The sequence below is a fragment of the Miscanthus floridulus genome, chromosome 19 (assembly GCF_019320115.1).
Source record: "Miscanthus floridulus cultivar M001 chromosome 19, ASM1932011v1, whole genome shotgun sequence".
NCBI classification, from domain to species: Eukaryota; Viridiplantae; Streptophyta; class Magnoliopsida; order Poales; family Poaceae; genus Miscanthus; species Miscanthus floridulus.
This window is the reverse complement of record NC_089598.1, coordinates 82,921,316-82,934,062: the sequence shown is the minus strand read 5'-3', so window position 1 is coordinate 82,934,062 and position 12,747 is coordinate 82,921,316. Positions and strand designations below refer to the sequence as shown.

The following is a 12,747-nucleotide window of genomic DNA, read 5'->3' as shown; positions in this document are numbered from 1 at the left end:
GAGACTCAAAGTAGTGATGCAGCTTGCGCCGGGCTAGGACTACGGCGTAGACCAGCTTCTAGATGTGGGGGTAACGTGTTTTGGTCTCGGAGAGCACTTCGCTGATGAAGTAAACAGGTCGTTGGGTGGGTAGAGCATGCCCCTTTTCCTGCCTTTCTACTACTACGGCAGCGCTGACCACTTGGGTCGTTGCGGCGACGTAGAGTAAGAGGGCCTCATCCCTGGCTGGGGGTACCAGGACGGGAGGATTTGTGAGCAGCGCTTTGAGTCTGTCGAGGGCTTCTTTGGCCTCGGGGGTCCAAGAGAAATGCTCGGATTTTCTCAAGAGTCGGTATAGAGGCAAGCCTTTTTCGCCGAGGTGCGAGATGAAGCGGCTCAAGGCCGCAAGGCATCCCATGACCCTCTGTACTCCCTTGAGGTCTCTGATTGGTCCTATGCTGGTTATGGCTGAGACCTTCTCTGGGTTGGCTTCGATGCCGCGTTCTGAGACTATGAATCCCAAGAGCATGCCTCAGGGGACCCCGAGCACACACTTCTCGGGATTGAGCTTGATGCCCCTCTCTCTAAGGCATTTGAAGGCTATCCTTAAGTCATCGACGAGATCCTCGGCCTTTCTGGTCTTAACCACGATGTCGTCCACATAGGCCTCGACGGTCCACCCAATGTGGTCGCCAAAGACCTGGGTCATGCACCACTGGTATGTGGCCCCTGCGTTTCTGAGGCCGAAAGGCATAGTCACATAGCAGTACATGCCGAATGGGGTGATGAAAGAAGTTGCGAGCTGGTCGAACTCTTTCATCTTGATTTGATGGTAACCAGAATATGCATCAAGGAAAGATAGGGTCTCGCACCCAGCAGTGGAGTCAACAATCTTATCAATTTGGGGTAATGGGAAGGGGACTTTTGGACAAGCTTTGTTCAAACCGGTGTAGTCTACACACATCCTCCATTTCCCATTTTTCTTCCTAACTAACATGGGGTTAGCCAACCACTCTGGGTGGGACACTTCCTTGATGAACCCGGCCGCCAAGAGTTTCTGCACCTCCTCATCGATGGCCCTACGCTTTTCCTCGTCGAAGCGGCGCAGGCATTGCTTCACTGGTCTAGAACCGGCCCGGATATCCAAGGTGTGCTCGGTGACCTCCCTTGGTATGCCCGGCATATCCGAGGGACTCCATGCGAATATGTCAGCATTCGCATGGAGGAAGTCGACGAGCACGGCTTCCTATTTGATGTCGAGGGTGGCGCTGATCCACAGCGCCCGGTCGTCAGGGCAGGCGGGGTCGACCGGGACGAGCTTGATGGCCTCCGCGGGCTCGAACGTCCCTGCGCGACGCTTGGAGTCTGGCGCCTCGCCATTGAATTGGTCGAGGTTGGCAATGAGGGTCTCGGCCTCGGCGAGAGCCTCGGCGTACTCGATGCACTCAACGTCACAGTCGTATGCATGTTCGTACGTGGACTCAATCGTGATGATACCGCTGGGGCCCGGCATCTTGAGCTTGAGGTAGGTATAGTTGGGAACTACCATGAACTTGGCATAGCACGGCCGCCCTAGGATGGCGTGGTAGGTTCCTCTGAATCCGACCACCTCGAAGGTAAGGACTTTCTTGCGGTAGTTGGAGGGGGTGCCGAAGCAGACGGGAAGGTCGATGCGCCCGAGGGGTCGCGTGCGTTTCCCTAGCACGATGCCATGGAAGGGTGTGGTGTCGCCTTGGAGCCTCGATCGGTCGATCTCCAAGAGCTCCAGGGTGTTGGCGTATAGGATATTGAGGCCGCTGCCTCTGTCCATCAACACCTTGGAGAGTCGGGTGTTGCCGATGATCAGGTCGACAACAAGTGGGTACTACCTAGGATTCGGAACATGGTCGGGGTGGTCTTCTCGATCAAAGGTGATCGCCTCCCGAGACCAGTCGAGGTACCAGGGAGTGGCCACCTTGACCGAGAAGACCTCTCGGCGTTCCCTCTTTCGCTGCCACGCCGTAAGACACACCGAGGGTCCGCCGAAGATCATGAAGGCGTTGTGTACCTTGGGGAACCTGTCGTCCTTGTCATCGTCCCGGTCGCCGGCGCCCTTCTGCTTAGCGTCGTTGTCGGGGGCCCGAGCCTGGCGTAGTAACGCCGCAACATGGAGCAATCCTCGAGGGCGTGCTTGACTGGGCCTTGGTGGTAAGGGCATGGCTTCTTAAGCATGTCGTCGAAGGGTCTGGGGCCCCTGGGGCCTCGAAGATTCTTGCGTTCTGCGGCCGCGACCATATCGGTCTTGAGGACGGCCCGCTTTCCCTGGTGATCCTTCTTCTTCCTTTTGGGGAGGCGGGGAACCGAGGCCTCGTGGGCCTCACCCCTTTGCTTCCCCTTGGCGTCGTCCATGGGGAAGATGGCCCCTACAGCCTCCTCGCCTCAGGCAAAGTTGGTGGCGATGTCGAGGAGCGCGGCGGCCGAATGCGACACGTTCTGGCCTAATTCTCGGACCAAGTCTCGGCAGGTGGTGCCAGAGAGAAAAGCCTGGACAATCTCTGAGTCGCCGACGCTAGGCAACTCAGTGCATTGTTTCGAGAAGCGCCTAATGAAGTCTCGGAGAGACTCGTCTGGTTTCTGGCGACAACTCTTAAGGTCCCAGGAGTTTCCAGGGCGCACGTATGGGCTCTAGAAATTCCCGACGAATATCCGAACCAAGTCGCGCCAATCGTGGATCTGAGAGGGAGGAAGGTGCTCGAGCCAGGCTTGCGCTGAGTCTGATAAGAGCAATGGAAGGTTGCGGATGATGAGCTGGTCATCATCGACGCCGCCTAGCTGACAAGCCAGGCGGTAATCGGTGAGCCAGAGCTCGGGGTTGGTCTCACCGCTATACTTGGTGAGGTTGGCTGGCTGGTGAAACCGGGCTAGAAACTGAGCATTGCGGATGGCTCTACTGAAGACTCGAGGGCCAGGTGGTTCAGGAGAAGGACTGCGGTCCTCTCCGCTGTCGTAGCGGCTGCCCCGATGTGGATGGTAGCCTCGGGCGGGCCCCTCGCTGTCGTGGCGTCGTCGTCGGCCGACCACCTCATGGTCACCCTACGCCTCACGTCGATTGTCGAGGCGGTCATGGACCGGGGGGACCCTGTTGATGGTCGGCGCCCGAGCAGGCTCGGGACAAACCGAGGCCTCCCTATCTTGCCGATGCGGTGTTGAGGGGAGGTCCGAGACGGCACCGCGCCGCCTGGAGGCGGAACTCCCGGCCTGCTGCACCGCAGCGGTCTCGAGGAGATCCCGGAGCTCGCCGCGAACCCGTTGTCCCTCCGTGGTGGAGGGCTCGGGCATCGCGCGCACTAGCATTGCCGCAGCCGTGACATTTTGGCTAGCGCGATTGAAGATTGGGGGACGATCATCCCCTTCATCATTGTTGATGCGATGGTGCACGTCGCGAGCCCGTCGCCGGGCTCCTCCACCGTCACCGTGGCCTTGCTGCTCCTGCTCGAGAGTGCTTCGGAGTTGTTGCAGAAGAAGTCGATCTTGCTCGACCTTGGCTTGAAGCTCGCGGAGTTGTTCCAGGTCCGGGCGTCGAAATTGTCCGAGGGCAAGGTTCTTGTTCCGTGCTGTCGGTGGGACAATACGAGAAGGCGTAGCATCGCCCGTTCCCTGATGAAGCGGAGTGTGGTTGTCTGCCCCCTCGTCCTCGTCGCCTGTGCTTGGCATCCGAAGTCCGACGTGGAAGCACTCACGAGTGGGATCGTAAGTACTTTCACCGTCGGTATCGGAGTAGCCAAAGCAATAGTCACTAGCGGCCAGGAAGCGGCGCATGGTTTCATGGTCGTGGAGGTCGGAGAAATCCGCTCCAGCCCATGCCTCGTCCTCCTCCGAGGAGTCGGCGTGGGTGTGGGTCGACGCGGTGGTGTCGAAGTTGAGAGCGAAGCGTTGGAGGCGTTCCGAGAGATCCTCGTGAGCGGATGCGTAGGCGTAAGCATAAGATGCGGCGGCATTTCTCAACTCGAAGGGGTATGGAGATAGTGCCGCCGCCGGGCTCTGTTCTGCCGGAGTTAGCTCCTCAAGGATTGGTGGAGCGGAGCTTAATCTCAGGGCATCGCCGGGTGCCACCGGCGTTTTTCCCTTGTCCATGCTTGGGTTAGACAGATCCCCAACCAGGGACCCTGCGCCAACAGTTGGTCATGGGGTGCCGGCGGAGAGCGGCGAGTCGCCATGAGTTTGCGTGGCATCGGGATGATCTTGCTTGCGTCGTGCCTGGCGAGCGCGGCGAGAACGGCCGCCCGGGCACCGCCTGCGCCTGGGCTGCCGACGCGTGACGTCGTCGTCGATAGGCGGGGCTCAGGGTGTGAGAAGTACCATGTCGTACTCGTGCCCTAGAGACATGAACTCCAGGCTCCCAAACCAGACCACCGTGCCGAGACGCAGCGGTCGTATGGGGTCTGCCATCTGGAACTTGTTGGGATGACGAAATCGACACGCAGAGGCCCCTACCTGGTGCACCAACTGTCGGTGTTTTGGACCAGGGGGTCCTCAACCAACCAGTGAATTTGAACTGTGTGTTCCCAATCCCGGATGGTGATGCAAAGAGACACAAAGCTTATACTGGTTCAGGCAATTGGTGCCCTACGTCCAGTCCGAGAGATCGATCTTGTATTCCTTGCACCGAAGTGCTTGTAGTAGGGGGTTACAAGCCAAGTGAGAGAGGGAGCTAGTCCCAGGTCTCGGCGAGATGTGGTGTGGCCTGCTTGAGACGCTGCTCTCAGGCGGCTAGGAAATGTGTGTTACAGGGCGTTGTTCTTCGTGAGTCTCCCCCCTCAGAAATAGCACAGGTTCTTTCCTTTTATAGTTTGAAGGGAGGACAAGGGTAGTACATGAGCTAACTATACGGCGTCGTGCAAACAGAGGCGGCGTGTCCGAGCCCTGTGGCCTGTTCCTGTGGCGGCGTAGTTGTCAGAGTGGTCCGTCCTTGGAGCACTGGGGCGGCGTGCTGGTCACATCCGATCCTGTGCGTCATGGGAGCTCCAGGGCTGCCTCGGAGTGGGTGCGGCGGTCAGCGTGCGAGTTGCTGTGGACTGACTGTGCGTGAGGCCAAGGCTCGGTCGGTGCCGAGGCTGCACCGCAGTGGGGGGTCTCGGTAGACACGAATCCCGAGATAGCCGAGACCCTGGTGCATAGTGCCGGGGCCCGGAGAGAGCGGTTGATCTGGTGTACTGGCTCGGAGGCGGTGATGACCCGAGCCAGGCTGCCCATGTCGTGTTGTTTTCGAGGCGGGGATCGCGGGGCACAGTGTAGTGCGGACGCTGATCGTGGGCACAGCGTCAGAATACAGTGACCGGTAATCCCCGCCGTGCCCTGTCTCAGCTGGTATGGCGCTGATGCGACTTCACGTCCCGTCGGCCATTCCGCGGTGTCGAGCCGTCGTCCGGCTGAGATTGCGGGAGTGGTTGACGTATTAATGGGACATGACGTGCTGTCGGGAAGATCGGTCGAGGCGGGGGCGACGGGCTATGGACAAGCCGGCCTCGAGCGATACGGAGAATGAGGTCTCGCGCGAGACGGAGATTGGGCTCCTTGCCGAGGCCTTCCGTGAGAGGCCTCGCGCGAGGCGGAAATTACGTCAGGATGCCGAGACCTCCCGTGAGAGACCTGAGGCGATGCGGAGAGCCGGGTGGGCTCGGACGGGGCTGGTTATGAGCCCATGGCTTACCCTCTAACTTTGTCGTTGATGGAATTTTAGTGCCTCTTTTGGTGTACGCTCGGGATACCCCGTTTTATGGTACCCGACACTAACATAGACTTAGAGTATGACTCTTTGAATACATACCTAGAGGCTAGATGATTTGATGGGACAGCACGTCCCTTCACCTGCAAAGCAGCAGGCAACCGCACGCACTAGGCCTGCTGCTACAGTAGTGTACTGCTGTTGCGTCTCCATCGACTGCTACAGTATGCACTGGCACAGTAGTGCCCTGCTGTTGCACCTCCCGCGGCTTGCCGCGCCATGCACCGTGGCGCGGCAGTGCTGCGCCCAGATCCGCGGTGCAGTAGCTGCTGTCACATCACCGGTCAGCGCTGCGGTCGTTGCCACGTCAGCCCTTTCGCCGTGCCATCATGCATGGCGCGGCACAGGCATTTCGCCGTGCCATAAAAATAGACGCGGGCAAAAGTGTTAGATTTGAAAATAAAAAACAAACGGCGTTAGATTTAGAATTAATTTAAAAAAAGTGTTAAAATTAAAAAAATATTCCCTCCAGCGGGAGCACAAAGCGGGTGGGCTCGGGCGACCCCGTCGCTGGCGGGGCAACCAAGTCCGTGTGGGCGGCATAGATTTTGCCGCCGTTCTTCGCTGTCAGGCTAGCCTTACAACAGAATCCATAACCAACTGGTTAATTTTCCTCTGTTCTCTCGTAATCTGGTTTATGCACCACGTACTAATGCCGAAACGGATTCGATGTCCACTTCCCTTCTGCTACTTTGGAGCCCGTTGTGTCTCCGTTCGTCTTTGGAGAAGGACATTCGGAATTGGACGCCTCTGATGTCGATTCGGAGTTCCGACCTGCTGGAATCGCCCCCATAAAAGGCGAGGCCGCCGGGCACGCCCTGCTCCACCAAACCAGAGCATCAGCGATCGCACCGATCAGCTAAGAAACAAACCTTCAGGCGGCACTCGACGCACCAGCAGCCATGGGACGCCGCACGTCGGAGCTGCTGGCTCTGTTGGTGATCTCGCTGTCCCTGCTGCTACTGCTGCCCTCTGCCGCGGCCGCCACGGCCACAGCGAAGGCCATCGACGCAAGCAAAGTCCAGCGTCTGGAGCTGCCCGACTCTCTGGTGGTCGGTCCAGAGAGCGTCGCGTTCGATGGGCGCGGCGCCGGGCCCTACGTCAGCGTCGCCGACGGGCGCGTCCTCCGGTGGGGCGGCAACGGCAACGGCTCCTGCTCTGGCTGGACGACGTACACGTACAGCCCGAGCTACAGGAAGAACAACTGCGCGACGCCGTCGGAGCTCCCGCCCGTGGCCACCGAGAGCGGTGCGGGCGGCCACTGGGCCTGCGGTTCCACCGGCGTTCCGGCACGCTCTACGTCGCCGACGCGTACATGGGGCTGATGCGGGTGCGTCCGGGCGGCAGGGAGTCGACGGTGGTGGCGACGGAGGCCGGCGGGGAGCCACTGCTCTTCACCAACGGGGTGGACGTGGACCAGCGCACCGGCGAGGTGTACTTCACCGACAGCAGCAGCACGTACCGGCGGTCGCAGTACCAGATGGTGACGGCCACGGGGAACTCCACGGGGCGCATCATGAGGTACGACCCGCGGACGGGCCAGGTGACGGTGCTCCAGTCCGGCGTGACGTACCCGAACGGCGTCGCCGTCAGCGCCGACGGGACCCACCTCGTCGTCGCGCTCACGGGCCCGTGCAAGCTGCTGAGGTACTGGCTCCCAGGGCCCAAGGCCGGCACGTCCGAGACGCTCGCTGACCTGCCGGGGTACCCGGACAACGTCAGGCCCGACGGGAAGTGAGGGTACTGGGTAGCACTGCGCCGGGAGAAGAACGAGTTCCCGTTCGGCGTGAACTCGCACCTGGTCGCTGTTCGGATTGGCGCCGACGGCGAGACGCTGCAGTAGACGAAAGTGTTAGATTATCTCTTTCAACTGGTGCAACGGTTAACTGGGCTCTCGGATCCACGTTTTGATAAGGGGCGTCTAACCGTTTCATAGTTGATGGATCTCCATTGCATAGCGCCATAAAAGAGAGGTGAGGACCGGATAACAGAACTAATGTCTACGGGGTGAATAGCTTATAAAAAATTTATACAACAACACTTAGTAAACCGGTTAGATAAATCTGAGTCGAAACGAGTGTTGCGCTAGTCAACTAAAAATACAAGTCATCTACCACAATTCTAATTTATATAGTCTCTATCAACACATTGGCTAGTCATTACACTAAGTTAGTGTGCTCTCAAAGACTAACTAAAGAGTCACACTGACCAAACTAACAAGCTCTCATGACTAGCTATACTAAAAAAGCTTGACAACTAGTTTATGGTAATATAAAGAGAGAGGGAGCAAGATGGTTATAACGCCAAGTCGAGGAATGAACCAATCAATCACAAAAATGAATACCAATCACCTCGGAATCAAATGATGATACAATGATTTTTTACCGAGGTTCACTTGCTTGCCGACAAGCTAGTCCCTATTGTGGCGATTCACTCACTTGAAGATTCACGCGCTAATTGGCATCATACATCAAACCCTCAATAAGGTGCGGCACAACTAACACAAGATGAGGATCACACAAGCCGCTATAGTACCTTTTGGCTCTCCGCCGGGAAAGGTCAAGAACCCCTCACAATCACCACGATCGGAGCCGGAGACAATCACCAACCTCCGCTCAACGATCCTCGCTACTCCAAGCCGTCTAGATGGCGGCAATCACCAAGAGTAACAAGAGAATCCCATAGCGAAACACAAACACCAAGTGCCTTTAGATACAAACACTCAAGCAATGCACTTGGATTCACTTCCAATCTCACAAAGATGATGAATCAATGATGGAAATGAGTGGGAGGGCTTTGGCTAAGCTCAAAATGTTGCTATATTAATGCAAATGGCCAAGGGAGAGAGCTTGAGCCAGCCATGGGACATAACTAGAGAGCCCCCACGAATAGAGCCATTGGTTCCTCTATTCACTGAGAAATTGGGGCGACCGATCGCGTCGGTCGGATTGACCGGACGCAGGATTATAGCGTCCGGTCTTCAGATTTTTGCCACGTGTCCCCTGCTTCAAATATTGATCACCTGATTTTAATGGTCAATAGTGTACTTAAGTTATGACCGGACGCACCCCTGCGCCAAGACCGGACACACCACCGCCTAAGTCTGATCGTTTGCAGAGAGCTCCCCGAGCCTCTGTTTTGCGACTGAACGTGTCCGCTCCTGCACAATCGGACGCAGACTAGCTAGAGTCCGGTCGTTTCCAGAGAGGTTCCAGAACCGGTTTTTCATGACCGGACGCGTTCGGTCACTCAACCTTTTCTCTATGCGCACCACGTCTGTAGGACCGAACGTTGAACAGTGTTCAGCCAGAGTCCGGTCATCAAAAATGAGACAACACCACTAATCCACTACTGATCGAACGTTGCTCCCCCGAGTCCGGTCACCACGTGATCAGCGTTCGATCACTATTTTTCAGTGACTATCATCTTCTTCATTTCACCAACTTCTCCACCCTTGCTCAAATGTGCCAACCACCAAGTGTATCACCTTGTGCATATATATTAGCATATTTTCACAAATGTTTTCAAGGGTGTTAGCACTCCACTAGATCCTAAATGCATATGCAACGAGTTAGAGAATCTAGTGACACTTTGATAACCGTATTTCAATACGAGTTTCATCCCTCTTAATAGTATAATTATCGATCTTAAATGTGATCAAACTCACTAAGTGTCTCCATCACCAAAAAGAAAAAGCTTCTATCAAGTTTCACCTTTGCCTTGAGCTTTTTATTTTTCTCTTACTTCTTTTCCAAGTCCAAGCACTTGATCATCACTAAGGCATCACCATCATCAAGTCATAATCTTTATTTGCTTCACCACTTGGAGTAGTGCTATCTATCTCATAATCACTTTGATAAACTAGGTTAGCACTTAGGGTTTTATCATTTCACCAAAACCAAACTAGAGCTTTTAATCTCCCCCATTTTGTTAATTGATGACAACCCTTACACAAAGATATGAATTGAAATTTAATTGAATCCATGTTGCTTGCCCAAACATATTTACCATGTGTAAAAGGATATGGAAAAGTTTCATGAACCCCAAATAGTAGCAATTGCTCCCCCTACATATGTGCTACGAGTTTGGATTGTCATTTGCACATATGCTTAGATAGGAAATATAGGAGACAATGTCTACCAAATGATGCTAAGTTATAAGACATGGACCTCTAAAGTATGATACCAATCGGAGTGCACCAATATACCATCCTTAGCACAATAAGTAACTAGACATACACAAGAACTAGAATACCCCATGAGATCAACATTAGAAGTAAGGGTCTAGTTTTCATAATGTGAGCATGAGTCTAGTTACTTAACCTATGCATGCTAGTTTTTTATTTCATTATTCAAACCTACAACTAGCATACACCACATAAGTATGGATATTGAAATTTAAAACGTGTGCCATGCAAGCAAACTTATGAAAATGCACATTTAAATGCATCCACCAAGTTTATGATCTTGCTCCCCCTACTTGTGTGCTCAAAATTTTAATTGATCCTCTTCCTTTGTCATATCTCTCTCCCTATGTCAAATTCTCCCTCTATCACTTATATCTTTGTTTATCTCCCCCCTTTGTTGTGTTTTTACTATCTTTGTACACTATTTCTCCCTCTTTGTCATCAATGACCACAAAGGTTAAAATGTAGATAGGTTGAGATTATCAATGTCAATCAATGGGGTGAGGATCATTTTCCCAAATTTGATTCAATCTATAATACTTCCCAAAGATATTTAACTCGGTTTGATCCAAGGCAAGCTTCTTCACACCTCCAAACATCACTTAAATTGTACCATGTTGAGTCAAACACTTGTAGCTCATTGTTGGGTTCATAAACCCGAGGTCCTTCATGGCTCGGCTTCCCAGCAAAGGCTTAGCCCAACAGACGACGTTGCGAACGACACGCAACTCCTGGGCTGCCCAAATACCTAAACTACAGGCTAGAAGGGCGATCCAATCTCCAACCGAAAGGCCTTGCTAAGGAGGAACAATGCTTGCTTCCGACTCGGGCCTGTCTCTCCAACTAGAAGGCCTGTCCAAACACCGCTTTTGACTCCGACCCGCGTCTTCGACCGGGGATGCACCGAACCCCTGCTTATAGATCTTCTCTGACTGACGTAGTCGAAGCTGACTGGGACCAACCGACCGGGGATGCCCGCTCGGCGAGGACCAGGAAACGGACAGAGCAAGTAAGGCAGGGCACTCAAGTCGACCGTAATATCGAGGACCATACCCTATACACCTGTAGGACAGTAACTGACAGGACATGTCAGAAGGGTGCTCTACAACCTTATAGGCATGCTAGAACCCAAGCAGTATTGTGGGTGCCGACATTTGCCCTACAGTGTTGTGGGCACCATCAACTCCCATACCAGACAAATGCAGTAAGGCTCCCCACAGCAAACTTCGAGCACCTGGGCTCAGGAATAAAGTCACCAACCGACTCAAACTGGACATAGGGCACGTTGCCTGAACCAGTATAAACCCTGTGTCATTGAGTACTAGGCCACATCCGATCACAACATACAACAAAACTACAAATATTTATGTGTTGGTCACTTTCTACACCGATAGTTGGCGTCGTTCGTGGGAAAGACGTTGTATGTTCACACTTTTTGGTCATCGGATGGCCCAATTTTCTGCCACTTTCGCCATGGCGGGCTCAAGTGATATGGCTCGCTTTGGCTCATTGGAGTTTCCCGCACTCCCAACTATTGGGATGTGGGTTCCAGATATCTTCGAGCTGTCCTAGGCCTTCCTCTTCAGAAGCCTGGACTTTGTCGCCGACCGGCTTGGCATACTACACCTCTGCGAGGAGGCACTCGTCCCGGCGCCCGTCGAAGGGGCGCCCTCCATCAGTTTTGGGACACCCGACGACTTCAACGATGAGGCGCCTGCGCTTCATTCCGAGCAAACGCTCTGGTCAAACCCCGCTATGAGTAATGTATATGCTATTATTTACTCGCTATTTACTATCTTCCGTCGATTATCTAGAGGGACCGCGTTGTCCGCACCGCAACCACCGTATGACCGGTTCTCCTATGGCCTCGTGTCCCCCACGGACAGATACGCTCGGGGGCCCTAAAGGACACTGGCGCTGCCCCTCTCACATCCGAATTCATGGGAATGGCGAGCTTTGCTCCCACCACTTCCATGAGCTCCTGGATGACAAGGTTGAGAGTGACGGCTCCAGCATTAGCGATGTGGCACCTTGCCACCATCCGTCCTAAGAGTGCGCTATGGCAAACGCTCCGGGACAACCACCAGTGGTAGCGGAGTCCTTGTAGACTCACACCCCTCTAGATCCTCATGCGGGGGCCCTCATGCTTGCATAAGAGCATGGCGAGGAGCTACAACAACGGTGGTAGAACCAACCGCCACCTGCGCTGGCGCGCTCGGCTCACCATGCTGCACCCCGTGCGTGTAACCTGGTGAGCGGCGCCCGGGGTCATGCCTGCCAGATCCAGCACAACATCATGGACGGAGGAACAATCCCCTATAGTTTGCTCAGGCTGGCCAGAACATTACTACCATGGCAATGCTTCTATGTGGCCTTCCTGAGCCGAACGACCCCTAGGAACAGGCGATCAAACGGAACCTTTGGGCACTGGTGAAAACCGCTGCCACTCAATAGGAGGAGACCTCCGCATCATGACACCAACTCATGGCCCCTCTCCCCACTAGGAGAGTGGGGACGCACCAGACGAATCACTCCATCTGTAACAGAACCAACCAATTATACGAAATTAAGTAAGAAAATCACCTGCCAGAGCAGACGATTTAGCAAACTTAAGCCCGTATAACCCGGTAGTCCGTGAAATCATAAAGGATTTCAAACCAACTCACATACCAGCTAAGATCGTAATAAGTTTAGCGGTCACCATCACATATTACATAAAAGTTTGCATCACAGGTACATCAGAGTTTAAACATAGTTATTACAAAACGAGTTCAAATAGAAGTAGCGGAAGCCATTTGTTCAAAACCACACACACTCA

General features: G+C 54.3%; 1 pseudogene; it reads left to right on the top strand.

Moving 5' to 3' along the window:
• The first annotated feature begins 6,496 nt into the window (after nucleotides 1–6,496).
• Nucleotides 6,497–12,747, top strand: part of LOC136529876 (protein STRICTOSIDINE SYNTHASE-LIKE 10-like) — a 54,308-nt pseudogene continuing 48,057 nt past the window's right edge.